General features: G+C 43.2%; 1 protein-coding gene and 1 long non-coding RNA gene across 4 annotated transcripts in view; one reads left to right on the top strand and one right to left on the bottom strand.

Annotated features, from left to right (window-relative positions):
* PTPN14 (protein tyrosine phosphatase non-receptor type 14) overlaps positions 1-27372 on the top strand; it is a 461328-nt gene that overhangs the window by 10912 nt on the left and 423044 nt on the right. The gene's annotated exons all lie outside the window — the stretch shown is intronic.
* LOC310842215 lies at positions 17539-26231 on the bottom strand. Its single transcript, XR_014563006.1, has 3 exons — positions 23246-26231; positions 22862-23172; positions 17539-22544 (listed from the first exon to the last, which is right to left on the bottom strand). It is a non-coding gene; the product is annotated as an uncharacterized lncRNA (long non-coding RNA).

The following is a 27372-nucleotide window of genomic DNA, read 5'->3' on the forward strand; positions in this document are numbered from 1 at the left end:
GGTCTTGCAGGGTCTTGGGAGGGTAAAATGGGGTGTTTGGCTTCAACAACCTGCCCACAATCCTGCCCTCTTCACCCCTCCCCCAAAACTAGGACTTTAGTCTTTCCACAATTAATTTCACTGCAGTTGCCCTTCTGCAAGAACACCAGCTCTTTAAGTGAATAGGCAAGCGGCTGTTTACAAGGCTGAGTAGCCACGAGCACTTCCTTACATGACACATTCCTGCCAGGCTTCTTGCATCAAATTGTGCAGTTTCTGCTCAGGAAAAGAACTCAGGAAATGCCTGGAAATCACTCAGGCTGGCCATTTGCACTCTAAGCAATGAACTGATTGGTATAAGCAAACAAACAAAACCTCTTTGGTAATGGATCCTCTTGTCAAAGTGGCCAGAGAGGGGAAGGCATAGTCTCCATAAGAGATTGGCAGTGAAAATGGTGAGAAGACTTAGAACAGCTCTGAAATAAAGAGAAATGCAAGAGACCTCTTTTTTTTAGAGTAGGTAGTAAATAATAAAAGGATAGCACAAATGATATAAAAATGTGATGAATGCTGGGGGAGAGATGTGTCAGGTTTTCTTACGCAGTATTTCTTTTTGCATTACAAAATCAGTTAAGCGTTGACAGGTTCCCATTTGAAAGATCCCAAAGCCCCCCTTTTATTTTATTTTCCCCCACTTCCTATTTGTAGAACTCTGTTGGTTTTATTTAAAACAGGAGCAGGCTTGGGATTCTCATGTGGGCTGCTGCAATGGGACTGAATATGGTTGGAGAAAAGCATTTTGCTTTGAGCTGCTGGGATTACTATTTTTTAAAATTCGTTACGTTTTTTAAAAATCCCACCATCTTTCCAAAACGTTCAGGGCAGCAATGGAACGAAGAGAGGTAGCCCACAATTTGCTAAGCTCTTGCCATAAGCATCCTCAAAGGATGAAAAGCAATGAATGTAGGCCTCAGGAAAGCAGAGCCTAGCAAGTCACCAAACCCAAACTTCTTGACCAATAAGAGCAGATCAAACATGGAAGAAACTTCGGTTTTCTGCCGGATAAATGATGCATAGGATTGTGGCCTTTAACTTGCATAGCAGCCCTCAAATTTGAAGTTGAGAGGGTTTGCTTCTAGATAGAATTACATTGACTCACCACGCAACAAGGAGCTTCCTATAGCTCCTTGTTCCGCCTTTGCCCACTATGGCAATGCTTGGCAGCCAAGTGACCATCCACAAAACAATTATGACTAATTTTGGAATCTGACCCATCACTGGGAAAATTATTGTCATATGGGAAGGAACCATAACTTTGCTTAATTCTTTCCCATACATTTGAGAACGCCTTAAATTACTGATCTAAATGGGTGGGCCACCCCTCCCTGCCTTTTGTAATATGGAAGCTATAGTCCTAAAGAATATTTTTAAAATGTATTTTTAATATGTGTCAGGGCTGCCTCTAGGTCCCAGCTCACAGAGGACCAATGCCAGGTTGATGTAATGTACAAAAGTCTTTATTGAAGTTTGGTTTCCATTCCAACGCCAGAGCGTGCAGCGCTACGTCTTAACCTTAGATCGGCGAAGTCCCGTCTGACTCATCACCCCTTCCGCACCAGTTTAAGATCCTAGCCCTACTCCACCTCTTCGGTTGTTCTTTCCTCCTCTGGGTCCTCCTGCCCCCTGGGGTTTCCTCCTTTCTGGACTCTTCTGACGCTGACCCCCCTGAGTCTTGCCCCTCCTTCCGGCGGGCTTTAGGACCTGGCTCCCTATCCAGGCTACCTGCTGTGCCGCTCGCCTGTACATTTGAACTTGGCGCGCGCGCCCAGCCGGTAACCTTCCTCCTGACCATTTCCCCGCTCTCCGATGGAGGCGTGGTCAATCCTGACTCATCTCCTCTCGCTGGTAGTGAGAACACTGGTCCCGATTCCTGGGACTCCTCCCCCCCACTGCGCTCTGGTGGGAAAGCTGGTCCTGATTTCCAACTGCTGCTCTGGGAGTCCCCGCTGGCCCCTTCCTTCTGGGGTTTCCCCCTTGGCACCCCCCTTGCCCTGGCCATCGGCGCTCCCTTCTGTGAATCTTCCAATGCGCTGGAGAGGCTCGTGGAATCCCTCTGACCGCTGTCACTGCCTCCACCCCCCTCGGATTCCTCCTCCTCGCTCTCCATCTCCGCCCACTCCTGTGCCTCTGCTCCGGAACCCCTGACAATATGGCTTAAGTTTCCTGCTGCTTCTTCCTTCCCTCACTCCAGAAAAACCTCTCTGGATGGTTGGTGGGCCTCCATTAACCCTGTGGAATAAGATACGGGAAGTTGTTGGGGAAGGGATGAATTGCCCAAATTGGAATTGGAGCATGACATAAATTAATTTAAAGTTCACTCTTTTGGGACCAAATCCTATCTAATTAATCTTCAGATTCCAGTATAAAAACAACTACTGTATTATGTGTAAACTGATCAGTTCCATTAAAGCTCTAAATGGATTGGGACTAGGGTACCTGAAGGCCTTTATAGGAATATGCCTACTCTTTATAGTCTGCTTCAAAGGCATTCCTGAGGTTCCCCTAATAACATAAGGCTTTTCAACAGGGAGGGCTGCTCTGCGTGGGAAGTGGGTGGCGCTGTGGTCTAAACCACTGAGCCTCTTGGACTTGCTGATCAGAAGGTTGGTGGTTCAAATCCCCGCAATGGGGTGAGCATCTGTTGCTCTGTGGCGGCTCCTGCCAACCTAGTGGTTTGAAAGCACGCCAGCGCAAGTAGATAAATAGGTACCGCTGCAATGGGAAGGTAAACGGTGTTTCTGTGTGCTCTGGTTTCCGTCACGGTGTTCCGTTGCGCCAGAAGCAGTTTAGTCATGCTGGCCACATGACCTGCAAAGCTGTCTGTGGACAAATGCCGGCTTTGACTGCACTTAACCGTCCAGGCGTCCTTTACCTTTTACCTTACATGAATATAGCACACATATAGCGCACATATGCAGAATAAAACAAATGAGGAGCTCTTGTGGATATTGGGTCCACATGACCCAATGGTTGTCCATTGAGTTTCACCTGAGCAACAGGACTTCCTCTTCCTCTCCTCCTCCTCTGCAGTCCTCACATGCCCCCACCTCTAATCTGCAGGGTCTCCCGACAGCTCACACTGCAGCAGTGTTGAATACTACCCCGTGTGTTCTCTCTGGGTACCAGCAGAACTGTACAGATGCATCAGATTTGGATGAATCGGCTTTGAGAAGATCTTGGCACATGCATGTCTTTTGATGGTACTCTGAGATTCACAGATCTAGTCCCAAAGCTATTCAACTAATATATTTGCTCCTCGCTTTACATGTGGTAATGTTTTAAGGAAGCACTTTAGATTTGGGGGGAAAATAAGGTGTGACCTAATCTTGACTTTTCCTTTTTAAGGATTTCCTTATTCTGCTTCTTTTTGGAATACAAGTTTAATCTTTTCTTGCAAGGAGAAAAGATAGCTTGGGATTTACCTGGGCCCTTAGTTTGTGGCTGTTGTTCGCTTATTCTTCAGAATTTGGGTGGGGATGCAGGTATCTGTAAAAACATGAAAGGCATTTTGTTTTCATTTAGTTCTGTCTCCTCTTTGGAATTCCTAGGCTTATCCATTGGGCTGTGGGCTCTAACCTGTGATGACCCTATCTCTAGCACAAAAAAGCAAGGTCAGCTGCAATCAGTTAAACTGTGTGCTTGTCTGTGTGTGTTTTTGACCAAGGAAAATACTTGACATTCTTCAAGTTTCTTAGATTAGGTCTTATCATAGAACTCCCCTTTTCATGGAGACAAGAGTTGTGGTGGTGGTGGTGGGGGGGAAATTGCCCAGAATTTGAAGTGATTATGATTATTTTCAACTAAAGGTCTGGACAGGCCAAAGCAAACCCAGAGGACCGTGTTAGTCTAACACGGCCAAACAAACTTGGCTGTTTCTTATGCCTGTATAATGACTGTTGTTGAGTTCTCCACCTTTTAGCTTCTTCCTATCTGTCATTGCTGTTTGGTAAATAATATTTTCCAGGTGATTTTAGTCTTCAGTGTGATTTTTCTTCTTTCCCCATTTAAATCTTGGTTTTAAATTGGGGTTCCCACTTTCCTCTGGTTAGCCACACCTTCAACAGTCTTGTAGCATCAGGTAGCATCTCTTGCTCTGTTGAGCACAACCATGCAACCTGACACATCACGTTAAACATATGTCAGAACAGACCATTGGGTCAGCATTGTCCACAGTGGCTTAGCAGCAACTCTCCAGGGTTCTACCTGGAGATGCCAGGCATTGAAACTTCTGCATCCAGAGCATGTGCCTCACCCCTTGGCCATGGCCCTTCAAAACTTCAAGTGAAAGCAACTGAATGGCAAATTTCACAGAGCTAATAGCAGCTGTCAAGAGGTCTTAACCTTCAAGGATCACCAGGTGACATGGCTAGTTGTTAACTCATGGCAGCCAATTACACCATAGCCTGAAAATCCAAAATTGCCATTTGCAAGTCTGCCAGGGAAATCCTGCATATATTCACAATAACAGAGGTCAATATTAATGACGGAAGCCAAAAAGGCAGTGCAAATTACCTCCACCCCTTGTCAGTTACAACAACGGAATAATGATCAGCTTGGTGACAACTCTGAGGTTCATTTCTGATGCAAAAGGCAAACTAAGGCATAACCACCTTCTGAGAACAAGCATGGATAAGCTGCTTTGAAAATTTGGGTGCGATGTGAGAAGAATATTCATGGAAAACGATTAAGAATAATCATAGTTCTGCACGATCAACAAACACGAAAGCATTTTATTGTGTCAAAATATTAATTGTACATCTCAAATATGTTTAAAGCATTATTATGTTTTTTACTGGCATAAAGAGCAAAGCTGTTAGCAGACCTGATGGGCCAGGGAAAAATAAATGTGTGGGGGGGGGGGACACAACACATTATCCAAAGAAATGTTTTATGTTCCAAAACGGCAAGTTTTTATTGAAAGTTTCTGGTGGGCATCCTATCAGATAAAAGCAATCATGGTTATTCATATCTACAAGCACTCTTAATCCATCAGTGTATACATTAATGTGTTCAGAGGTAGAATATCCCAAAGTATTTGCTTTTGGCATTCTGTGGCAAGGCAACCCAAAATATAAGAATGAAATCAAAAACACTTCACCAAACATTATTCTGGGCCTGATATTTTAAATTGTTTGGCAATTAGGGCCAGGTTCGAAAGACCTTCTTCACGAATAGTCATGGACTTGTTCTTGCCCTGTGGAATGTTTAACTTAAGTTGTTCATATAAAGTTGTTGACAACTGAAAGACAATTATTACAATAAATGAAAAACCACAACCAAGCTTTCAAATGTTTCCTATACCGACCAGGGTTCAAGTGAGATAAACTGATTGGTCAGCATTCTCCAACATGATGCCCTTCAGATGCTTCCACTCCAGCCAGTGTAACCAGTGGTTGGGATGTTGGGAATTGTAACCAAGGAGGTTGCCTGTAGACATCAGGACAGGTAGCCATTGATATCCTAATCCTCCATGGGTTTGTCCAGTCCCATTTAAAGCCATCTTCACTACTTCCTTCACTACTCTATGGCAATGAATCCTTCACTACTTCCTGTGGCAGTGAATCCTATATGTTGAGTATGCCCATTTTTTTGGGGGGGGGCAATCTTTCCTCATAAAATAGTCCGTACAGCCTCTCTCATTTTGGTTTGGTTGCCCTAGTTCTGTACTTTTCCAAGCTCTATGATACCCTTGATGAGAAGTTGTATTGCTTAAGAAATTTTCAGACTAACTAGCTTCAATGCATGCCTGCCTTTACAACTTGGTACATTTCCATATATAGCAACATTAGGATTGCCACTACTTTTGAATGTACTAAGCTAGAATCTCATTGTTCCCTGACCTATAGATAAGGACATTTTTAAGGCTGGAAGAGTGTGGATCATAGCATTCATTTCCCAGACCTCAGTAGGATTTAATGTGACTGTAACCTCACATGCACAATTTTCAGATGACAAAATTACTTGTTGCAGAATGTTGATTTCTCCTAAGGCTTTTCTGTTGCTTCCTGAGTTAAGGTAGCATTCATTCTCCCTATGGGCATATTCAGCCCTCCACTCTGAGAAAAATAAACCAGAAAGGAGAAAATGTTTTAGTTTGTGACTATCTGAAGCCTCTAATGATTTCTCTCTCTTTGTCTTATAAACGATCCGTTTGAAAGAGCTCATTTAAAAACAAACAAGCCATTTGATTTTCCTAATGGACAGCTTGGTGAAACACGGCCAGTGTCAGTTGTGCACCTGAGCATGCTTGCTGTGACTGTAGTCCTCCAAAGCTAGCTTTTTCAATAAAAGAAAGCCTTATGTTATGCCCACAAGATCATCCAAACCTGGCAGGTTATCAGAGAGAGCCAGTTTCACAAAGACCTACGTTGGGGAAACAACCTGGTTGAAATTTACCATGGCTTTTCCCATTTTAAAACCTCTTTGGGGAAAAACAAACGACTCTCTATTCATCTTTGAAATGGATCTTTGAAATTTGGTGTCCCAGTGCTAACGAGGTCAGGGTTTTCTGGATTCAGATTCTGTAATGACTTCGAAATGGAAATGGTAGTGACACCTATGCCTGCTGTTGTATGCTAGTAACATTAAAATTTATGAGTCGTTTTTCAATCAAAAGGGCCCTCAAAGATACACGCCTGAAGACATCCAGTCACTCTAGAATATCAGGATGGAATAAACAGAAAACACTAACTTCAAAGGCTGCTTGTTTTGTTATTGTTATACGTTTGCTGCCTTGCAGGATATCTCTGGGAGAAGAAAAGGCTAAGGACTAAACCCTACACAAATCCAGAGTGGGGTCCCTAAGATGGTTGGATGGTGCTTTGTACGCCTCCTTCTGGCAACTCCTGCAGCCAAGCTGGTGCCAAACGTATTTCTCTGCTTTCCTTTGGACCACATCAATGAGGCCAAGAGGGAGGTCCTGTTGTCTGGGCAGCCCAGGGCCTCCATACACACTGCCCAGTCTTGCACCCCAGGAAGGTCAATTTGGTGCCAGCGATTTGACTTCACCCCCCAGAGGCACACTCCATTGTCTCTTCATGCAGTGGATGCCAACAAGGGAAAGAGAGAGAATCTAAATGTACTAGGCTACAGGGTTGAATACTCACTCTCTTTTATATAGAAAAAATGGAGCTGGATTCAAGGAAGTAGTTTAGGGGCTCCCTCCTTCCTTCCATGTCCCCCAATCCACTTGGCTCTGGTGGGGGGTCAGGAGAACCCACAGAACACTGTTTGGGGAAAGGAGAGCTGAGGTTGTTCCATTGGCCAAGCAGAAATGCTTGCTCTGACAGAATGTTTGTTTTAGTGTGATGTCGAATTTCTCCCGTAATCTATATCTTCTAAATGGTGTTACCCCTGATTTTCTATATATTTCATTAATTTCTCTCCTCCCACCCATTGCTTCAGAATGTACAAACCTGTTAGTTTTTAAACAAAACAGGGATTTTATTAGAATAGCAGCAGAAATTCTTAAATGCTATGGATTTCTTTGAGGCGAGTTCAGAGATTACTTGTTTTGCTTCTTATTTTAAATTGATCTTACATTAGCTTTTGAAATAGTCAAGTTACCACATTGATTTTTTTTAGCATGCCACTTCTTAGTAGCTAGCTCACACCTGTGAGCACCCTCCAATGACGAAAACTGGTATTTACCACACCTTAGGACAAACACTGGCTTTAAATGGTTTGCCATTGTGTGATCCTAATCGCTGTCATCATAGGAGAACGCATTCAAATGAAATTCCACCCAAAACTGATGCGATAAAAGTAGTTGCTGTGGATTTGCACGATATCTGAAAGTAACATGAGAATCTGTCTTGCTGCAATTCTGTTGCGGCCTGTAGAGTTCCATGGTGTAAATATTTTCATAGCCAAGAAATAGCAAGTGATAAGTTGCCATTTTACAACGAGGTCCTCAGAACAATGAGCTATAAAACTGTAACATATAGCTCATTTGAGAAGAAAGAAACTGTACATTGGCTGCAGAGAGAAAAAGCTGTAACCTAAGGTGGCTGCTTTAATCACTTTCCGTTTGGCAGGAATACATAAGATCTTTAATTTCTTAGAGTTTTTTTCCACATTGAAAACATACTTCTGGGAAAGTAGTCTAAGCTGCAGGAAAGCTCTTTGGCCTGATAAAGACTTAATGACTCCAAATTTCTTAATCTTTAACACGTTCCTCTTCCTTCTGATTTTCTTCCTCTCCTTTTTAAGGCTAACCGTGTTACAGTGTTATATCTGCACTGTTTAATGTGGTTAGCTTTAACTAGAACATGCAGTGTGCCTACTTCAAATTCTGTTTTGAAACTAACCGTGGTTAGCACTGACCCTGGTGAAGATGCAACACAGCACCGTGGTTAGGTCTGAAAAGGTTAGGGGGGGAAGGGACTGCATGAGCCCAGGTTTATTAACTATGGAATGACACATTTGCACTACACATATGACACTGGAAATCTTCTCTCAAAACTTATTTAAGCCAAGGCATAGTGCTTGGATTTTTTAGCCATTGCAACCATAAGTCAAAGACACACATTTATTTTTAAACATTTAGAAAACTATATTTGATGTGCAATTCCCCCTGAAATTAAAGCTTCCTTGTTCTCTCTCTCTAACCCAACAGCATTATGACTTTTTGGAGAGGAAGCTCGAATTTAGATCTCTGTAAAAGGTTTATTAGGTTCTTGCCAATGTTTTTATTCAACATGAAATTTAAGTGAAGACGCTGTACAGTACTGTCTTGGCAAAGATCCACTGGTACCTCAGATGGAAAATGGGCTTTTGGATAAAGTATATGTTTTAATGCTCTCCACCCCAACTCATCATTCCTTTCTTGAAGTGCTGTAATCTTCATAATTCTTCCTTGGAGACCCCTTCCCCCAAGTTGAAAAGTAGCTCAGTTTTGAACTAGAGGGCTGTTGTCCTCACTATAAGCCAGAAGTCATGTGTGGCCTTCCATTTCATTGTGTCTGGAGGGGAATGCAGCCCTTAATTATCAAATTAGATGCACATTCTGGTTTCTCTGGCACGCCTTCCTGGCTGGCCATCTGTTAGGCTGGATCTGGGCCCGCCAAGAAAGTAGCCTTCTGGTTTCCAACAGTGCCCAGGCTCCAACCAACAGTAGGTTAAGAGGGGCAGACTGCTGAACAGTTTATATTGTGCTCCCCTGCCAGGAGCTCTTCCTACGATCAAACCAATGCCAGCCTAAGCCCATATGTCTCATTTGCATGGGTTCACATCTGTGGAGACAGATGTTGCCATTGCTATACAGAGAGTAAATGATAAGGAATGGGGACTGTGGCCACAGTTTATAAATCAAGAGGCTCTTTGCAAATAAGTTAATAATGGCACCACTTCATCATCGCAAGCGACTTAAGAAAAAGCCCTACCAAGGTCAGTCCCATCAGCTTTCTTTTCCAGTTCTAATACCCAGAAGCAGATGGTCTAACACAAGAAAAGCATGTAATAGCAGGCCTGAATATTAAGGGCTTTCTTTGGCTTAACTCAGTTATAGCAGTGGTTTTCAACCAGTGTGTCATGGCACCCCAGGGGGCCTTGAATGAAGGTCAGGGGTGCCACGGGCAACACTGACCTCTATCCTCTTTCCTTCACTCTCTCCTTTGATGCCCTCTTGCGTCTCTGCCTCCCAATGACTTGCACAGCTGTTTGTTGCAGCAGCCCTGGCTACAAGCTCCCCAGGAGAATGGTGCCTCTGGGGCTGGTCAGGGGGTACTGGTTGCTAGGTGCTGAGGTGGCCTTAGAGTAAGCAAGCAAGCAGGCCAGGGAGTCCAGCCAGCCAGTCCACCAGCCCTTGCTGTTGGGAATGGACAGACAGGTCCTAGGCCCTTGTGGGGCAGTGTGAGGAGGCACCTCTCTTTGGGGCAGGTAGGGGCAGCTCAGAGACCAGGGGTAGCAGCAGCAGCTACCCAGAGGACTCCCAAGGCGAGAGTAGAGGAGGGGAGGCTGAGGGAATACTCCACAAGGGAGGGTGTTTGAAAAAGGGTGAGAAGCTGCCACCAGGGGTGATATAACGGCTCCTGAGCCCCACAGGGGTGCCACAGAAAGAATGTTGTGGACTCAGAAAGGTTGAAAACCTCTGAGTTATAGGAATAGTTCACTTTCCTAGAAGTGGTTTGAAACATTGTTAGAGAAGCCCTCATTGCACTTTGGATTCGTGTGAGAATTGACCTGCAAGCATTTTATATTTGCTGCAGACTGAAAAAGCCGCAGACCTGCCTTTTATTGGACAAACTTGTCCAAATTTCTATAACATTCCCTTTTCATCTTAAGTTGAGTAGCAAAAAGAATCCCACTGAGAAACACTGTAAGTGGGAAAGGGATAGGTATGAGGCTGAGAGAGTGGCTTACTTAAGACCACCAAGTTGGCTAATGGCTGGAGAAGATGGCACTTGAAATAATGTGTGCAATTCTGATCACCTCTCCCTCAGAAAGGAGACTGTAGAGTCAGTGAAGGGCAACTAAAACAATCAAGGGGCTGGCACATCTCCCTTATATGGAAAGTTTTGGGGCTTTTTAGTTTAGAGAAAAGGTGTACAAGTTTTCCTCCCTCTCGGTACTAAAACATGGGGCCATCCAATGAAGCTGAATGATGGAGATTCAGGAGAGACAAAAGAAGGAACTTCTTCACAAAGCGCATAGTTAAACTATGGCATTCTCTCCCACAATACATATTGATGACCACCAACTTGAGTGGCTTCCCTGGAAAAGACCCTGATGTTGGGAAAGATGGAGGGCACAAGGAGAAGGGGACGACAGAGGATGAGATGGTTGGACAGTGTTCTCGAAGCTACCAGCATGAGTTTGACCAAACTGCGGGAGGCAGTGGAAGACAGAAGTCCCTGGCGTGCTCTGGTCCATGAGGTCACAAAGAGTCAGACACGACTAAATGACTAAACAACAACAACACTTTCCTACTCCTATTGAAATACTGCCAAACATAGATTCACAAATTGCTTAGGGGTATGCGTCCCCCCAGAGAAAAAAAAAAGCACAGGACAAATTCATGGAAGGTAAAATTATTGCCAGGACGCCCTTGAATTCTATTTGCTGGGAATCACAAGTGGGGAGAGTACTGTTGTGTTCAGGTCCTTTTGGGGGCTTCCCACAGCCATCTGGTTAGCCTCTGACAACAGGATGCTGGACTCAATAGACCTTTCCTCTTCTGTTCTTAATATCTTAGTCATTATGTTAGACTAACTCCGCCTTTCCCAACCTGGAGCCCTCCAGATGTTTCAGACTACCAACTCCCGTCAGGCCCAGACAGCCACCACTGATCCATATATAAACACTGGCCCTTCCTTAAATGCTACATAATAAATAAATGTTGACAGAAAAGTTTCCAACTGACCAGTTTATCACTGACCAGTCTCCCTTGCCTCTTTCGCTCTTAGCTCAGTCCTAGAGGGTAGTTGCAAATCTTCACACACTTCAGAGAATTAAAGCATAGAGATTAGCAGTGTGTGTTGTTGAGGTTTTTTAAGTGGGGAACTGTAACATTCCTCCCAAAGGCAAAGTGAAAAGATTTATCCAACTGTAGGAAAAGAATCCATCTCCCTCTGCTCTTGGTTGCTAATTAGCCCCTTATCTAATCTGAGAGATTGTTAATGACCGGGTTAATTGTAAAAGAGATAAATAAATCCATCCCCTGAAAGAGCTTCAATCCCCAGATGAAAGGCTGTTAACTAGCTTTATTTCAGCTATATACTGTTTTAGGTGACTTAATTTTTTCAGGGTGGAATCTGGCTAGAAAATTAAGGAAAGTGTTAGCAGCCATGCAGAAACTCTGTTTTGTTCCAGTAATGCGGAGTTGCTGTTTTGGTTACCAGTTACTGCATTTTAGAATAACAAAAGTATTCCTTCCTACAAAATATTTACTTTTATATATTTACTGTTCCCATGTAGAGAGATTCCCATGGGAAATTCCTATTGGGCAACCTGCTCAGTCTAATCCCCCACCCCTTATAAGGTAACAGGTTTAGGTAGATAAAGGGAATAAAGTTGTGATATAGATATCAGCAAAAAGAACCAGAAAGGTTTCAGGTTTTAAGAAAGCACAAGAAATGTGGAGTGTGAGATGGGATTGCAGTGCTTGAAAAACTGATCCCCAAGGTGTGTTTAGTGTTCCCCTCTGGTATCTACCTATACATTTAACTTGTGAGAAATTGATTGTTTAGTGTGGTGGAACATATTCTCTGCTACTCTTTGCCTATAATATTAGGCAGGTGCTTTTTTGTACTGTTTTTGACAGCAGATAAAAATATTTTTGTTTAGAAAACCATATCCAGACTTGTACTTAAAAAATATGTATATTTGGTTTTAAAACTATTGTTTTTATCTATATATTTTGTGATGTCTACTATTTTTATTGCTATTTTTAGTGACAATTTTATACTTTTATTTATTTATTTATTTATTTATTCATTCAATTTATACTCTGTCCTGTCAACATATACTTTTTATTTTATGTGGTGGTGTGTAAGTCTTGCTAAATAATAAAATAGATGGGAGCTTCAGTGAGAAGTGCTTCTGTTCAGGATTCTGCTGAATGTGGTAGGGCTGGGTGAGGAAGAAGGGAGAAGGGGCAGGGCTGGGTCTGCATAGCCCCACGCCTCCAATGCGATTACAGCTTTTTAATCCCCGAAGGGGGACCAAGAAGCAGAACTGATGATAGGAATATTGTTGTGTTCTGGATGGATGCCCAGGCTTATGGAGAAGACCTGGAAGCAGGTCAGGTGTTGCAGGACCACGGATAGTTCCGAGTGAGCCACTTAACTCCAACAGAGGTTGAGAGCAGATTTAAGTCTTCTAAAGCCTCTTCTAGGCTCCACCCCATTGTGGAGAACTTCCAGAACCTTAAGTGGCATACCCTTTGGCCTGTTACGGGAGGTTCTTCTGGGGATCTTATCCGACAGCCTCAGGCACAGTGGTCCCCTGATTCCCAGCAGTGAGATCAGAGCCCTGCACCTGGTTTGGCTCCTTAGCTAGCTCCTCTGCAGCCATTGACCCTGTACCCAGATTGCTCCTGCATTCAGGGGTCACAACAAATACACAGATAGGAGTGGGAGTTGATTCTTAATGACTGTGTAGCCCTTTTCTCTCTGTGATAGAAGTGGATGGCTCCCGTTCGTTCCAATGTATAGCTGTACAGTTTGGAACAAAATGCTTGCCTTGCATGTGTGGATGGACAGAGAGAGAGAGAGGCCTGTGAAAAACAGCTCCCATCTTTTTGCCATACTCTAGCAAAATACATGACCCAGGAGGAGGTTATGCAGATGAAGAGATGGAGCTATGCAGCTAGGAACATGTTTACTTCTCAGTGGGGTGTATCACCAGTGATAGAGAACACATGTAGTCCTCATGTAATGGCACTTCTCTCATATTGAACATGAAGGAGGGAAACATATAGAAATGTTGTAACTAATAAAAGTCACATGTGGTTTAGATACAACTTTTTCTGAAGACTTACTGGAGGGTCTACGTGTTTCGGTTTCGTTTACTAGCTAGCCATAATTTGTGGTTATGTTCTCCTCTCAAATCCTCTGCACATGTCAGAGAATTCCAGGGACGGAGGGCCTTTCTTGTTATTCTGGGATCAGGCAGAAGCAGCATGAACCTCTTCAAAATTCAGTCTAATGTGAGAAAAAACCCCTCTTTGCTCTAGAACTGGGTGGAAGCTGGTCTCTTGTATTGCCCTTGGTTTTCCCTACTTCAGAGCTCAGTCAGTACAATGAAAGACCTCACTTTGTCTCTCCAGAGTTGGAGTAAACAGAAGGGGGAAGAAATTTAATTTGGGAGGCCCTGCCTCAGCTTTCCAGAATTGGGGAAGGCAGGGGATAGAGTTTGATTTCCAGTGGTAAAGTAGGTGGTCTCTCAGTGAAATGCACAATTGACTCCCCATCCCTTGATTTGCTCCAGTTTTAGACAAATTATACCTCATGCCTCTGACTCACATGTAATTTGAGCACTGGTGGGGTGGGGGGGCAGGCTTCATAGGTTACTTTGAACATGGCCCTCATCAGGGAGTGATGCACTGTTGCCTCTGATAATCTGGCAAGGGGAATTGTGGAGACCTGTGAATTCAGGAACATCGCTGCCCACTCTTTGCTTTTCAAATCGACTGAGAGAGAGAACCATGCCTGCAGAAAAATGAGCTGCTTGACCTATAATCTCTTAATCTCAGTGTAGGAATGCTCAGTTTTAGGCATAATAGTATCAAAACTGCAGTGTGCTATGTTTTCTGAAGTGCTTTTTCTCCTTGACAAAACTGCAAGGAGAAACAGACCTAGCCCCATGGAAGCCGACCTCAGTGCTGAGGTCCTTGTCAAAGATCTTTTCTGTGTACCTTGTCTTCTAACACAAAACAGCTGGTGACTGGGAGAGTTCTCGGTGGCAGTGGTGCCCCAGTTATGGAATTCTGTCCACAGAGAGGCATGCCTGACACAATACCGTTGATACTTTTGGTTCCAGAAAGTAACCTTTTCATTTTCCCCAAGCTGCTACTTACTCCTCCCCAACCATTTTTACGTAGCAATGTGTAATTTATTGTTTTTATCTCGTTTGGAAGCCCTCCTGAGAGTTCTGGCTGAATTCTAGGAGTCTACGACAAGATTCCCAAAACAAGGCACAACTGAGCATGTCTTTTAGTGGTTGCCACAAAATTCCTCTTGCTTTTACTATAAGGCTTCATGTTGGATTGTATTAGCATAGCCAGGCAAAAAAGAGGACAAGAGTAGTTGAACAGGAGCACAACTATTAAAGGCACACAAGCCTTGCCCTTTTGGTCAAAGGAAGTTCAGCAGATATTAGCAGTTGTTGTAGAAGATGGCATTTCAGCAAGTGTTGCTTGTCATGCAACCAACATGTGATGGCGTTCCCTCTTCCAGACAGTTATAAAAATTGCAGGCATCCTGTCATCTTGATCTGACCACCTACACCTGAAACCTCTGATAAGTTGATGGTGCACGGAAGGTTCGTTATTCTACGGCGGAGTTTCCCTGCTGTGAATAGCTTCTTGCATCTCCTCATGACTCCTAAGAGCAAACTCAAGTCAAATACAAAACTATATGCATATTTGCACAAGTGGCTGTCATACCAGATTAATAATTACAGTGGTACCTCAGGTTACATACGCTTCAGGTTACAGACTCCGCTAACCCAGAAATAGTGCTTCAGGTTAAGAACTTTGCTTCAGGATGACAACAGAAATCGTGCTCTGGCAGCGCAGCGGCAGCAGGAGGCCCCATTAGCTAAAGTGGTGCTTCAGGTTAAGAACAGTTTCAGGTTAAGTACGGACCTCCGGAATGAATTAAGTACTTAACCTGAGGTACCACTGTAATTTAGTTTTCAAAAGCCCCAAACCCTAAAACAGATAAAGTGGCTCATCAAAAGTTAAAAATTTTAAAATTGCAGAGTGAAAGGTATAGGCTGCACCTCACGTCATTATCTTGAATCCCACCCCCTCAACTTAAACTATGCCCTCAATGTTCACAGTGCTTTATAGAGATCTGTAAAAATAAATAAATAAATAAATAAAAAGGATGAAAAAGATGGATCTTTGCTCTCAAGGAACTTAGAATCCATATTGTTGACAGTGGGGAAGGAAGGAAGGAAGGAAGGAAGGGAGGGAGGGAGGGAGGGAGGGGAGACAAGGGTAGCAAATGATGAATGTGAGAAGCTGTGGTTAGGGATGAGGATTGAGGAGTAAACCAAGAGCACCATGTAAAAAGTGAAATTTGATGAGGGATTTGAAGGAAAGAGCAGTTGAAGGCATAAGGGATACTAAGGAAGAAGGGGCATAATTTAAGGTTGTCGGGGTGAGCTCCCGTCGCTCGGTCCCTGCTCCTGCCAACCTAGCAGTTTGAAAGCACGTCATAGTGCTAGTAGATAAATAGGTACTACTCCGGCGGAGAGGCAAACGGCGTTTCTGTGTGCTGCTCTGGTTTCGCCAGAAGCGGCTTAGTCATGCTGGCCACATGACCCGGAAAAACTCTGCGGACAAACGTCAGCCAGTAAAGTGAGTGCCGCAACCCCAGAGTCTTTTGCGACTCGACTTAACTGTCAGGGCTCCTATATATGATTGGGTTCTCTGGGATTTGTCAACTATTGTGGCTTTTTCAGCGACCTTTTTTTTAAAAAAAAATTGCCTGAGGCAAAAGTAAGTCATGAAAATAGAACTCTACAGTGATAGGAGGGGGAATGAATTACAGTCTCAAACCTCTGAACAGAATGCCTGACAGTCTGCGTGTGTCTGTGATTTTAATTTTATTGATATTCAGGTAAATACAGGACATACTGACATCGTAAGCAACAGAAAACAAATTTAAACTAAAGAGCATTTTCAGATACAAGATGAAGTCATTTTCCAAAATAAATTTGCAGCGAGGGATTTTAAGTTGTTTCAAACTGTTTTAAATGTTGTGTTTTAATATTAATGTTGTGGGACCTTAGGATGAAGGACAGGTAATTAATAATAGTCATAACAATGTATTATTTTTAACCTTTATAGATCAGCGTCTTGGAGAAAACCGTGAGGTATAATTGCAATAAATAAAGTATCTTTCCAAAAGTAAGAATGACTTGGATAACCCCATATTCTTGGGAACGAGTTCTGAACTGAGCAATCATATGATGTTTTCTGGCACTGGACAGACCCCAGTCAAATGGGAAGACTAACTTCAGTCATCTGTTTTGTCAACATAGAAAGAATAAAGGTGGAGGGGGGTTGCAACTTGGAAGAGTTGGGGCACAAAAGCAACCAACTTCTCTCATGGTTTCATGCCATGTGCAAAGTGAGAAGCTAATAAGCCATCCCGCTGTGCATTATGGATTTGGATTAATCCCATAGTGAGGTATTTTGGAGGGACTTTTTTTGGCCTGTCAGGAGCAAAACAGGTTGACTGCAGGATGGCATGGAACTGGGATCCCTGAAGCACTTAATGCTGCCTTGGTCCTCTAGACATTTTATAAAAAAAATTGTGCTGAAGATAGGGGTCTTCTGAAGAAAAAAAATAACATCTCTAAGCTCACTATAATGCCAGGTTGGGGAGAAGGGAGAGCCAACATCAGAATGGGGAGAGGGCATGGAGGAAGAGCTCTGCTGCGACTGACAGGTTAAACTTGTAATTAGAGGGAATTATTTTACCTCGGAAGTAATTTGAAAGGTATTCAAATCTTTGGTATGCAACGCAATGCCTGTTTGATGTAACCAGCCCACCACATCTTTCCCCTGTGTAGGTCCTTGGCTTCCAGAGGGTAGTTCTGGTATACTCATTGGCTTCTACTTTTAGTGGTGTACAGTAGATCTTGTTTCTGGGCCTTACACTGCCTAACCCTGGTTAAAAATGAGTAGTCAGTGTGGTGTAGTGGTTAAGAGCGGTAGACTCCTAATCTGCTGAACCAGATTCGCGTCTCCGCTCCTCCACATGCAGCTGCTGGGTGACCTTGGGCTAGTCACACTTCTCTGAAGTCTCTCAGCCCCACTCACATCACAGACTTTTCTCCTTCTCGTGTACAGAGGGTGGAGGTTCCATAGCGTTGCCATGGTCTGGTAGGATTGTACCAGATTCATTTCTGAGATCCAAGACAAATAAGTGGTTTGCTAATTTGAAAATTTTCGTGTCAGAACTGTATGGTCTCATACATTTGTGAGCCTGTAATTATCTTCACTCCAGAGAGAATAATTTGATCTTAGTTTTAGAAGATCACCACATAATAGGGTTTTCTGAGGTCAAATCATGATCATATGTTGCTAACCATTTTGGAAAAGTCATTCATTTTTATGGGATTTCTTTCTGTGTGTCTGTCTCAGTGTTAGCACTGAGAAATGTAAGGGATGAAGATGTGATAATGGGTGTAAAAGAAGATAGCTATTTTTTTTTTAAAAAAACTAGCATTCTGTGCTAAAATGCCACACTTAGAAAAAAATGTGACTTGCAGTTATACTTACTATCTGACTGAAATTCTGATGGTGGTGATTGGGTTGTAACCAATGGTTGGTTTTAGATTGGAAGTAGGAATCATAAGGAAAGGATAGCAAGGTGATGAAAGATGGCTTTTCCTGAGATCACCAAGGCCAGTCATCACAAAATAAACTCACACAACACAAGATTATTACTAAAGTCTAAAATGAGACTATCCAACATCTGACATACAGTATAGCACAGAAGAGTTTAAGCTACCTCAGCACTAGTTAGAAAGCTTTTTTAAAAATGTTGCACTTGTATTCCAGACACCCTGATTATCTGAAAGGGGTACATTTTTTATACCCAACAGCTGAAACTGAGGTTGTGAAGTTTACCCCATAAAATAAGCCTGAGTTTTAGAACAGGAATCTAAATTGCAAATGGGACACTGGAATAGCCTTGGGTGTGTGTGTATTATATCTGACAACTCTTGTGCAGTTTTGACTTGCCATGCTTTGTAAAAATAAAAGTGTTCATACTACAGTCATTTATCCCTGTGTAAATGATGTGTAAGCTAGATGCTCTCGATCTCATTTGCTGAGCCTTTCAATGAGAATCTGTGGGTTTTGTTCTCCATCATTTCCATAGGGTTTAACCAGTACTTATCTTGAAAAGATCCCAAACCTCAATTGGGCTCTCAGATGTTGGAGCTGGAGTGTTTGGCATCGGGGAGGATGGATACATGACAAGAAAACCCCAAGTATGGGGTCCTCCCTTAAATAGTGTAGCTTTTCAGAAAACATGAGGTCAGGAAGATGAAATTATACTGGTCCCTTGTAAGCTATGCAAATCTCTTTTGAGAATATTTCCTCCCTATATTGATTTGATGCAATAGCATGTACTGTTTTGTTCTTCTGTAAATCAAGAGCACAGACTTCCTGTAATGAAATGCACTTTTGTTTTCCATATCAGTTTGAGCTGCCAAGCTTAAACAGAGAAAAATATTGTATGTATCCATGGATATCTAAATTTAGAAAGGCAAACAATTCTCCCTTCTGTTGCAGATTTAGAGAGAGAAAGCGATGGTAAGAAACAACCGCTTGTGAGATATTTCTGTGTAGGTGGAGAAGATGAGGTTTTTTTTTCGTTTTTGTTTTTTAGAAAGGATAAATTGTAGGCAAATATGCAGCACTGTAGTAATAAACTACCATTTATTTTTATTTTTAAAATGCCACTTGTGTTGGATGGCTAAAATAAGGCATCATAGGTCAGCAAGCTGGCAGCGACCGTAAAGTGGAAGTGGTGTATGTATAATGAACTGGGACAACATTATTTAAATATCTGGAAGAGAGAGAGTATGTTTAGATGTGGGCACCACCTTCCTTGGAAAGTTATCAAGGAGGTTTGTTGACAGACTGCAAATTATTACATTAAAATGAAAATAATTTGAGTGAGTTGGCTGTTTGTAAATGTGGGGAGGGCAATGAAACAGTTTTGGAATTTAAAACATCTTTACCCTGCCATTTGGCCCTAACAAAGGAGCATGTTGCATGTACGTCTCATTTGAACATAAAGCCAAATTACGATTTAGCATTATGTGAATCAGCTTTGGTAAGTCTTGGGCTCATACTTTCCCCCTCTCTCTTTCCTCCTCAGTTTAATGTTATGTCAGAACGCAAAACAACTGTGGTTACCAAAAGAAACCCATCAGTGGAATTGCTTGTGGTAATTTGATATTCTTCCAGTTATGCTTCTTGAACGCCGTCCTATTACACTTGAGTAGTTCCCACTGCCAATAAACTGTCAAGCGAATTGAAATAAAACATTGGTATGGGAAGCTCTGTTTCATTGTTGTCAAATGGCTAACATAGCGTAAGTTAAAAGACAAGCAATAATTTAATTGGTTTAGTGCTGTGTGATCAATCCTCATAGATCCTTAGATTTTATAACTTCAGGTCTTTTGTCACAACATTGGCCAGGGAAAGAGACAGCCCATCGCATTGCAGCTGTCCCTCTTATCAGGACATGAATCTACAGCACAGACGACAATTACTTTTCCTAGTACCATACAAACTGCTCTTGTTATTTATCTTTATACTGCTTTACATTCATTGGCTGCAACCAAGGGACAGTGTTGCGCAGTGGTTACAGGAGCCTTTCCCAGCCTGGTGCCATCTAGACCTTTTGGGTTACAATTCCCTTCATCCTTGACCACTGGACATGCTGGCTGGAGGGCACCATGCTGGGGAAGTAGGACCCAGGTTCAAATTCTCACTCAGCCATGAAGCTCACTGAGTGATCCTGGGCCAGTCACCGTCTCTCAGGATAACCTACCTCACAGGAGTGTCATGAGGACAGAATTGGAGAGGACCATGTTATGCCAAATTTAGTTCTTTGAGGGATATAGGTAAGTAAATCTGGACTACCGATCAATTACATTGGGCCCACATAAGTGACTGAAAGGCGCTTTTAAATTTCAGCCACTTCTTCGGAATTCGCAAAGAGAGTGCCAAAAATACAGACACTGTGCGCTTGTAAGCACTTGGCAGATTTAATTTGCTGTTTGATGAAAGGGTTCCTGAACCAAGACAACTATTCCTCCTCCTCCTCCTTGGGCAGTTGTGCCAAGTGTGTGGGCTAGTTTCTGAAGCTGGGGTTTCCCCTTGATTCCCCTTGCCTCATGCCTCCCAATACATATGTGTGGGATGCTGTTTCCATGCAGTTTTCCGTTGCCTCATGGAGTCGCATGTGTTCTCTGAATAGCATCACTTTCCCTGGAAGCATTTGCAGCACTGAGATGTACAAATATTAAACCTGCCACCCCCCAAAAAAGCCTGTTAGTTGAGCCATTTATATAAATTGTGACCGTCTCCCTGAAAGAACTTTGCTGTTCTTTTACGTAGTTTTCTGCCCTCTTCATAAGCGGTTGTTGATTTCTATTTTTATAGCCGGTGTATTCATAAATTCCCATCTTGTTTTCAAATATGATTATTACGGCATCCAAATGCAGTGCGGTGTAGTGGTTAGAGCAGTATGGTCCAACTTCTCATGCCAAGTGGGCCGCAAGAGTATTTCGACACAGAAACTGTGGACCATGCACTGCCTTGTCATGCAGAGGGAGGGAGCAAGGCCAAAATTTGATGTGCGCCCCCCCCTCCCATCCAGTCCTCATGCTACCTACTTAAGTGAGGCACTGGGCTTTGGGAAGGATGTGTAAGGCTCTGGCAGGGTCCTAGAGCCCTCCTCACTCCTTCCCAAAGGTGGGAAAGGGCTAACTAGGCTTTGGGATTCACTTAGCCGGTTTTGGGTAGGCAGTGTGAGGGATGTGTGCGTCAAATGTAGCCAAGGGCCACCAAAAATGGCCTTGAGGACCACATGGACTACCCTGGGTTACAGTGTCAGACTGGGACATAGGAGACCCGGGTTCAAATCCCTACTCAGCCATGCATCTCAGTGGGTGACTTTGGCCAGTCGCTGCCTCTCAGCCTAACCTTACCTCACAGGGTAGTTGTGGTAAATGGAGGGGGGGAAAGCTATGTACCCCATCTTGAGCTCCTCAGAGAAAAAGCATGCAACAAATTGGGGTGAAGTGTTAACACTAAGTGTTAACACTTTCTAAGGCATTCCAGTTCTCTGGCAGCAGGCAGTAATTTCAAATAAGGCTTGCCCCCTGCCGTTCTTATTTCAGCAATAAATCTTCATTGTAAGGATACTAGTTGTATCAGGCTAGTTAAGCCCACACATTATGCATTGGAAAAAATATGCTATAATACTTTTTTTGGGGGGGGGGACGAGGCGGAGAGAGAAGGCCATTAGCTCACTTCTGAACTGTTGCTTTTGCTTTTCAAAAGAGGTGGCAGTGTGGTTTGCCTTTGAAACAAGCACACTTATTCATAAGCTGTTAGCTCTGGGTGATTTATATCAAGGCTTACTGTGAATTAATGCTAAGAATGCCATTCCATGCAGGCATGCAAGCGAAGTTATTTGGAAAAGGTTTGAGTGATTGCTTTCTATGAGATTTATACTGGTCAGGATTTAATTACGAACTGGGGGAGCGGAGGAGAGAGGCATGTTCTGAAAAGGGAATGGACTTCTGCCCTTCAAGAGACAGAGAAGCAAGCAGAAATGCAGCTTCTCCTGTCCCAGCCTTTGAAGCAAATAAAGCAATTAAAACACACAAAACAATTCTCTATTCAGTGTTGCCCTTATTCAGTGCTCTGAAAGGGGCAGAAGCTACCTGCAAGTTACATAGCAGCTCTGAGGCCTGAAACCAGCTAGGCCTCAGTGTAAGTGTATAGGCTGGGGAATACTCTAGAAATCAGGGGGTGGCTGCGCTACGGCCCTGCGTATGTATGTTGCTGGACTTGCAACTCCTATCAGCCCCAGCCAGCATGGGATGATAGGAGTTGTAGTCCCAAGTGTATCTGGAGGGCCAAAGGTTCGCCACCCTATACTGTATCATTACTTCACTCACACTGTAATTTTAAACAGTGATAATATGCTTCCAACTTTCTTGGCAAAGAAAGAATTAAAGTGTTCCTCTTCTGTTGATAAGGCTGCAACCCTACACTGTACGTAAAACCACAGAGCCTAGGACTTGCAGATCAGAAAGTCGGCGGTTCGAATCCCTGCAATGGGGTGAGCTCCCATTGCTCAGTCCCTGCTCCTGCCAACCTAGCAGTTCGAAAGCACGTCAAAGTGCAAGTAGATAAATAGGTATCGCTCCGGCGGGAAGGTAAACGGCGTTTCCATGTGCTGCTCTGGTTCATCAGAAGCAGCTTAGTCATGCTGGCCATATGACCCGGAAGCTGTATGCCGGCTCCCTCGGCCAGTAAGGTGAGATGAGTGCTGCAACCCCAGAGTTGGCCACGACTGGACCTAATGGTCAGGGGTCCCTTAACCTTTACCTTTAAGTCCTATTGGAGTCAACTGGTCTTCCTTCTGAGTAGCCAAGGATTGTACTGTGCATATATCAGATGCACTGGGAAGTTATTCCACAAAGATGTCTAAGGCTTAGTTCACAACAGAGTTGCTTACCGTAGTCAAAGTGATGAGTTTTAAACTGATTTTTGATCTATAGGACTGATAAGATATATGGTGTACTTATTCTGTAGATCTTTTTCAGACCCAGGACTTACCTTTAATTCCAATTTGCAAGAGGAGACCAACCTTTAATTTCTGCTACTTCCTTCTCTAGTTTTCAACTTCTCTCTTTGACCTACTTTTATTTCTGCCCTCCCCCCCCCCTTTCTGGAAGGAAAAAGCAGCAAGGAAAATCTTGGTGGTGCCACTCTAGTGACCTACATTAGCTTAGGGGCAGATCTACACTGCAAAATTATATCAGCTTTATAGAACTTTAACAGCTATATCCTTCTGCCTAATGACCCTGGGAATTGTTTGGTGAAGGAATAAGAATTCTCTGTTAGAAATCCTTTGCAGAATGCTAGTTCCCCACGGTGCCGGAATTCCTTGTAAACTAGGTTTAAGTTTCTGCTAAAAATATGCCCTGAGACGTGACCCTGCTATGCATCCCTACACACTAGTTGAAGTAGAACAGTTTAATCTACTTGTATTGATCTCTTGGTAGTTCCACCACCCTCAGAAGTGTGGGGAATGATGGTCTGGGAGAGGGTTTTGTCTGTGTCAGCCCCTAAATTATCAAACTCAAAAGAACATAAGAGTCTGTTGGATCAAGCCGGTGTCCCATCCATTCCAGCATTGTGTTATCACAGTGCCTAATCAGATACCTGTGGGAAACCTGCAAACGCTTCTGTCCTGTGGTTATAGAGACTGGTATTAAGAAGCGTTATTGCCGCCGACCGAGTGGAGGCAGAGCATAGCCATTGTGGGGAGTAGCTATTGATAGTGTTATCCTCCACAAATTTGTACCCAAGTCGGTTTGCCATCACTGCCTCCTGTTGGAGTGAGTTCCACAGTTTAACAATGTGCTGTGTGACTAAGAACGTTCTTCTATCTGTCTTTAATCTTCCAACATTTAGCTTCATTGGACATCCATGAGGTCTAGTGTGATGACAAGGGGAGAAAAAGCTTTTCTCTATCCACTTGCTTCATGCCTTGCATAACTGCATGAACTTCTATCATGTTACCTCTTAACTCTCCTTTCCCCTAAACTATAAAGTCCCGAATACAGTGGTCTTTCCTCAGAGGGGAGTCGCTCCTTCCCCTTGATCATTCTGGTTGTACTTTGCTGAACCAACTCTACAATATCCTTTTTTGAGGTGAGCCTACCGAAACTGTATACAGTATTCCAAATGAAATTGTGCCACAAAATTCTAGAATGGCATTATGATATCAGTAGCTTTATTTTCAATTCGTTTCCTAATGATCCCTTGCATAAAACCAGCCTTTTTCACAGCGGCTGCGCATACAGGCTCAACATCTTCATTGAGCTGTCTACCATCTACTCCCAAGTCTCACTCCTGGTCAGTCACTGCTAGTTCAGACCCCATGAGTGTATATGTGAAGTTAAGATTTTTTGACCTGATAGGCATCATTTTTACATTTGTTTGTATTTAATTGCATTTGCCGTTTCACAACATAGTCACTCAGTTTGGGGATGTCCGTTTGGAGCACAATCCCTTTGTGTTTCAACAAACTTGAATGATTTAGTGTCGTCAGGAAATTGGCCACCGAACTGCTCACCCCTGACTCCTGGTCATTTCTGAACAAATTAAAAAGTGCAGGTTGCAGTACTGATCCTTGGGGGAACTTTGCTTTCTAAATCTATCCATTTGAAATTGTTTTACTTGTTTTTAATAGCTGCGTATAAACTCCTTTACTGCGTCAATTCTTTTAAATTGTATGAGTATACTGCTGTAACCTGACCTGGGACCTTATGGTGAAGGGTGGGTATCAAGAAATCTTATAAACAAACAAAGAAACAGAGACTGTTTCATTGCAAAACAGCTCCAGCCCACATTTTATGTGGCTGTTGTGACAGGTAATGTATCTTTCATGCCTGTGTACTCTGACCGTGAAGATTTCTTTTTTTGATTAGGGCAGCCAGATGAATGGATGTTTAATGGCACACATCCCTTTCCATGCCAAAGGAAACAGGTGTGTCGTCAACAGTGTTCCCACTGCAAACCCAAATGCTGAATAAAACGTGAGCCTCAGACAAGGAGGTTCCTTCACTTTCGCTGGGCAGCCCATGTAGCCCAGGGTGCTGACTTAATGGTTAACTGTTCCGTACTGATTAAGAGTTCCATAATCTCTGTCTCCCCACAGCCCTGGGGGTGGAACCACGAGGAACAAAGCATTCCTGAAATGAATGAATATACTAGGGATATTTCCAAGAGGGAAGCCTTTTTTGCAGCAGCAGCAGCAGCAGCACAAGTGAGAAGTGCCAGGAAAAAACAACAACATTAAAAAGGAATGAACACAGCCAGCTGTGGCAATTTGAGAGCATCTTTCCTGCTTTCCACTAGAAAGAAAGGCTTAGGTAGGACCAAAGTATGTGTAACTTAACAAGATCTGAGTTTGAAACTCCTAACATTCCCCCCCCCCAAAAAAAAAAACTGTGGAAAGTCCTGAATTGAATTGGGATATTGGTTTCCAGCAACTGGGATTCAGAAAAGCATTACTGCTTCCAGCCGTGGAGGCAAAGCATAGCCATTATGGCTAGTAGCCAGGGATCCTGTTGTCTGGCTGGTCCCTTCCCCAGCTGTGGGCTTATCTGGTGGCGGCAGCTGGACCTGGGAAGCTACCTGCCATTATAATTTCCCCACAGTGGACCCTGCTGGAGCACTTGAGACCGGACAGCTGGACATAGCCTTGTGTATGTGGTAAAAAATACTGGCTAAATCGATCGTAACTTGAAATGGGAAGCTCTAGAAGCTGCTAGCTAGCTGGAAAACTGTTCCTTTTAAAAACCTGCTTTTATTCTTGGAGCTACATATTCAACAGCAGGTAAGTAAGCAAACCTTTCCAGATGAGACCTGTCTCTGGAATTTTTCACTTCTTTAATGCCCTCTCTTAAAAGTGCAGGCTTGCACCTCATCAAGCAAGTTGTGCTAATTATCCCCTTATCCATGCCATGCCCAGAACTGCATAGTTCAGATAGGTGTGCTATAGTTCTGTAATATACGGAATGCTGGAAGAATTCCAGAGGCTGTTAGTAATATTTTGTTTTTAAAAAGGGGGAAAGTATATATTAAAATGTATGCATGTATATATCTAAGATGAACTTGCTTGTGAGTTTTGCTGTGCTGCTATAAGCCTGTGACATAAAGGAGGTTGATGGGAATAGTCATAGGCTATTCTTCCATTTAACATGTTGACCTGAACGATGGAAAATTAGTCACCCAAAGTCCTGCTGGAAACAATGGAAGGCATTACCAAAGCTGCCCTCCTAGTGCAGATTTATAGGGGAATACACCTTGCTGAGTTTAGTGAGACTTGTTTGCTGTTATTCTGTGCTATGCAAAAGAAACTTTAAACAGGTTGCCGCTGCACATCAAGGAATTCATAAACCAGCCTTCTCCAAGACTGGCATGCCAGCTAAGTTATGATACAATTGCAAGATAACACTGGAGCGTGGAGTGGTTTACTGTTCTAGTCAGTCAGCCTTACGTTAACATTTCCTTCAGATAGTGCAAGATAACATCAAGCAAAAATTATGCAGGCAGAGCATGCCAGGGAATAACCTGGAGAATCAATACAGGAAAACTACCTGGTGCATGCTAGCTACCTTAAGTTTATTCGAGGCAGCTTCCAAATCCTGGCTATCCCTTACTATTTAGTAGCTGCTACATCCAGAATGTCTGAGATAGCAGCAAGACGTCTGGTAATGAAACTTCAACAGATGCTACCATGTACCAAGGAGTTCGTAATCTATTCAAATTTAAAGCAAGGGAAGTTTTCAGCTTTGCATGCTTTGTAGTTCTGACTTGCCTTTCAGGAACTGTTCCCAGAAAGGTTTTTTTAAAAATTCTCCTAAGGAGACTTTACTCTCAACTCTTTAGGCCTGTAAGATCTACTTTGTTCTTTCAGTACATGAGTCGGAAACCTTTTGCCCTTCAGACAGTTTTGGACTCCCAACTCCTATCAGCTGCGGCCAAGAATAATGGGAGGTTTGTAGTACGGTTGTACCTTGGTTGTTGAACAGAATACATTCCAGAAGTCCATTCGACTTCCAAAAACGTTCAACAACCAAGGTGCGGCTTCCGATTGGCTGCAGGAGCTTCCTGCACGCAATTGGAGGCTGCGTCGGACGTTCGCGTTCCAAAGAGCATTTGCAAACCAGAACACTCACTTCCGGATTTGTGGCGTTCGGGAGCCAAAACGTTCGAGTCACAAGGCGTTTGGGATCCAAGGTACGACTGTATAGCAACATTTGGAGGACCACATGTTCCCCAGCCCTGTTTTAGTAGAACCTCAGGGTCCACCAGTCAAAGTC

The sequence above is a fragment of the Podarcis gaigeae genome (assembly GCF_964106915.1).
Source record: "Podarcis gaigeae genome assembly, chromosome: 3".
Classification (NCBI taxonomy): domain Eukaryota; kingdom Metazoa; phylum Chordata; class Lepidosauria; order Squamata; family Lacertidae; genus Podarcis; species Podarcis gaigeae.